This window comes from Rattus rattus, chromosome 3, assembly GCF_011064425.1.
Source record: "Rattus rattus isolate New Zealand chromosome 3, Rrattus_CSIRO_v1, whole genome shotgun sequence".
Classification (NCBI taxonomy): domain Eukaryota; kingdom Metazoa; phylum Chordata; class Mammalia; order Rodentia; family Muridae; genus Rattus; species Rattus rattus.
The window spans coordinates 104,117,461-104,121,890 of NC_046156.1; the positions used below are offsets into that span (position 1 = coordinate 104,117,461).

At 42.8% G+C, this 4,430-nt stretch overlaps 1 pseudogene; it reads right to left on the reverse strand.

Moving 5' to 3' along the window:
* Positions 1–1,566: 1,566 nt before the first annotated feature.
* Positions 1,567–2,711, reverse strand: LOC116895869 (annotated as a pseudogene).
* Positions 2,712–4,430: the final 1,719 nt, after the last annotated feature.

Here is a 4,430-nt window from a genome sequence, read left to right on the forward strand (position 1 = left end):
CAATGTAAGCCTGACTCAGCCCATTACCCAGGAAAGACTGAAATATCCAAAGCTTATCTGTCTTGTGATGAAATTTATGTTCTTCAAGTTATTTTCACTCCATGTAATTACTCTATATGATAATTATATTAACATACCAGAATAAGATAAATTGTTTTTCCCTTGATGCCGGAAGGGGAATCAACCTCATGATTTGTGATAAACCACAATGTCTCCAATGTCAGTGAGAGTCATTGTTTTGCACTAAACATCATGGGCATCATGTCTGCCTTCTTTGTCCCAATACTAGGTAATTATGTACCAATACCTGCCTGTGCTTGGCTTTTCTGGACATTCAGTAGAAATGGAACCATGTAACATTTGGCCTTTTCTAAGTGGATTCATTTATAACATGAAAATGTCATGATTTACTCACATCATGGCTTGTATTACTGAAACATGCCTTTCTCTTGCTGAAAGATGTTTAACGCTGTAGATAGTTTTTGTTTATCACTCAGCTGATGGGGGCTTCTATTACTTTTCACTTCTTGGTGCTCATGCACACGGTTTTTGTGTGCACACATATTTTCACTTCTCTCAGCTCTACACTTAAAAGTGTGCAACTTGATAGTCATGGTCATGTTTTACTTTCTGCAGACCCCCAACCTGCTCTGCAATATAACTGTTGTACAACCACAGTGATGTATGTTGACTTGGATTCTTCCATCCCATCATCAAGACTTGCTGTTATCTGCCCTTTCTTAAAACCCGAAGCTGTCAATCTGGAGGCTATCGAGTTAGACTGGATCAGTGTTGAAGTTCATTTGCCTTGAGGCTAATGATGCTAAACATATTCTCAAGTGTTCCTGAGGCACTCGTCTGTCTTCTTGCAAACACATCTATTATGATATCTTCCTACCATACTTAAATTGGACTGTCTTTTTTTAAACCACATCTTAGAAGGTCTTTCTATATGCTAAATATAAGATTCAAGTTAGTGATATGGCTTACAATTGTTGTAATAAAGAGTCTGACTTCAGGGTTTTTTGTATGTTTGCCTTGTCTTCAAGTATAAGAAAGGACTTCATTAGTGATGTGTGTCAAGACAGGTGTGTAATAAATCACAATTGCCACTACAGAATTGTAGAGAGCGGCGCGGTAAAACAAAGATGGCGTCGACATCCAGTCCTGTCTGTGTAAACAACTTATCACCCATGCGCAGGCTTGTTCCCTTGCCAGGGCAGCCATAGGATAATGAGGTGATCTGGCGCCCTCCTGTGGTACACAGCAGTACTGCGCATGACCGGGTTTTGCACCTGGCATCAGTCTGGCCGGGGCGGTACTATGCTAATGAGGCGATTCATGCTTCGCCAATCCCTGAAGGACAATTAGCATAGCTTCAGTCTGCTGTGTATATAAGGCGATCACTTTTGCCGCTCCAGGTCCCCGTATCAGCAAAGAGGTGGTCCTGCAATAAAGGCTGTTGAGAAGAATCCGACCGTGTTGCGTCTTCCTTGCCGGCCGAGGAGGGTGCGACACAATCATACAACTATGAATTCCAACTTGAAGGACAGTGAATAATTTTATCTAAATTCCTATCTTCTTCTCTTTGTCTTTCTTCTCTTTGGTTTAGCTCTTCTTTGGGTCTGATTTGGTATTGTTCTGCATGACTTTGGTCTACATCATCTTTGTTGGTGGTCTCTACATCCTCTGCTGGAAGGCAGAAGTGGCACATTAGAGGGCAGAGCTGTCCTGAGGCCTAGGCTGCACTGAACGTGTACAAGACCTGGTAGAAACTGGGGTGAGGTCAATGTGTTCTTGAGCTCATCTGTATTCTAAGGTAGAGACTTTCCAGAGGGCAGGTAGGACAACAGGTGCTCCTGAACATCCGCATTGGCATGGATGGGAGCAATGATCTCTGGTGTCAGCATGGTGGCTCCCTCCTGGTCCTGCTGGTGCATTCATAGTGGACAGAGTGCTCTGAGGCCACAAACTGGGTGCAGGACTTGGGGGGCTGCCTAAGCAGCTGCTGGGGCAGAAGATGCTGGGGCGGCACAAGAAGAAGTGGTGTTGGAGAATGGGGTGACGGTGATGGGTACTGACTGGCTCCAGGAGCTGGATAAAGAGCTTCTTGCCAGAGGTCCCATGCTTCCCAGCAAGCTGGCCAGGCCTGACCCAGTGAGGGCCCCATGTCCATAAAGTCCTCTGAGGTCGGTTGGTCCTATAGGCTGCATGACTCATGTTCCCCAACAGGCTCTGCAGGTCATCCTCAATGCCCAGTGCTGAAAGCTTGGACCACCACTCCCGCTTGCTCCCAGTGCCTCAGGCATGGAGGTATTTTGTTCAGACACTGGTTGATTTTCCAGCATTGGACTCCATCTTGGTTAATTTTGGGCTCCTGCATCAAAAAAAAGAGCTGCTTGGACTCCGCCTTAAACTTGAGCATGTAGCCCCTCCCACTGGGGCACTGAGGCGCCAGCTTGAGTTTTGGGAACAACACAGTCATTGGGAAAGATAAGCAAGTTATCCTCCACGGTGCCCGAGGTCCTGTCTTCCCAACAGAAGTAAAGGGGGTCATCCGTCTGCTAGATGTATATGAACCCCCTTTGGGTTTACCTGCGGTGGCCCTAGTTCCTTTTAATGACATTTTTCCTCCACAGAACACCACCGAATATGGGGTAGAGGATCCCCCTGCCAGGCACCAGGCTTGGGAATAGGGAGTTTGAAGTCATCCTCCTGGCTGTGCTCATAATCTCCTAGGCCAGGGTCCCTTCCGGGTTTGCTCCTCCTTCCTGACATATGCCAGGCCTCACCGGCCTGACTTCAGTTTTAAACTTTGATTCCTAGTAGGTTTTAAGCCCCATTCTGATGCTTTCTTCTTCTGCCCCACAGCTGAGCAAGCTGATGAGAAAACCCCGATTCTCTGACAACATTTGGTACTGCAGCGAAGTGCACAGGTCATTGCATGATGGGTTACATTCTATAATTTCGTGGTATTTAGAATCCAGACACTTGAGTCAGTGGGGATGTGGGAAGGTCTGTAAACTAATCCACTAAAGGTTTCTGAAATCACATACAAAGGAATAAATTTGGTCTGATTCTTCATGCTATGGACAAACTTACAAAAGGACCAGGAATCTAAATATGTTAGCTAAAACTATGAAACTGTTTAAAAAAACATAGAGATAAATGTCTGTGACTCTTAATTCATATTTTTAAATGAAACCAAAATCACAAACAACAAAAAAATCAATGATAGTTCAGATTTAATAAAAAGTTAAAATTTATACTTCAAATGGTGTCAGTAAGAAATTGAAAAGAAAAGAAAATATATTTGCAAATCATGTGCGTAACAAGAAATTTATATCTAGATTATATAAAGACAATGACAGTGACAAACAAACAACAACACAATTAAAAGTAGGTAAAAAGCCCCATGTAGTGGCTCATGCTTTTAATTTCAGCTGTAGGGAGGCTATAGACAATCCCATGTACTGAGTCAATTCCAGGCCAGTCAGGGATATATATAATGAAAGTCTGCTTCAACACATAAATTGTAAAAACACAATAAAAATGCAGATAAGAGATTTGAATAAACATAGGTTTATCTGATTCCTTTATCCTTTAGAGAATTGACAAGGTACTTTCAATCAATGTTAATAATGTCAGTCTTTTTTTATATTTAAACATTTTTCCATGCAATACGCTGTGAGCATTTTCTTTTCCACTAATCCTTCCAGACTCTTCCCAGCTTATTACCCACCCAACTTCATATTCTGTCTCTCACAATGAAAAACAAAAATGAAACAAAAATTAAAAGCAAGACAAAAATCCAATAAAATGAAACAAAAATACTCAAACAAAATCATGCAGCGCCCCTCCCCCAAAACACAAAACAAACCCCAAATCAAGTATGGAGTCTGTTTTGTGATGTACAACTCCTTCTGCACATGGGCTTGCCCTGGAATATGGCTGATAAACCCACTTACATTCATTTGAAGAAGATGGATTTTTCCATTCCCACCAGGCATCAATTGCAAATAGCTTTTTGGTTGGGGGTGAGACTGAAGCACCACCTTCCCTTCTCAGTGCTGGGACTTGGTCTAGTTGAACCCGTGCAGATCCTATGGTGCTGCCACAGTGTCTGTGAATTTACATGTCTATCAGCTGTTGTGTCTGGAAGACATTTCTTGAAGTCATCCACCACATCCATCCATCTTATAGTCTTGCTGCCTCCTCTTCCACATAGATCCCTGAGGTCTTAAGGTCAGAAATTTGATAAAGACACGCCATTTGGGACTGGGTGCTCCAAATTATATTTTGTGGTTTAATTGTGGGTCTCTTTGTTAATTAGCATCCACTTAAAGAGCAAGCTTCTCTGAAGAGGGTTGGTGTAACAATATGTCTTTAGGAGTCATTTTATGAATGGGTTGAAGAGTTGCACGCTGTTG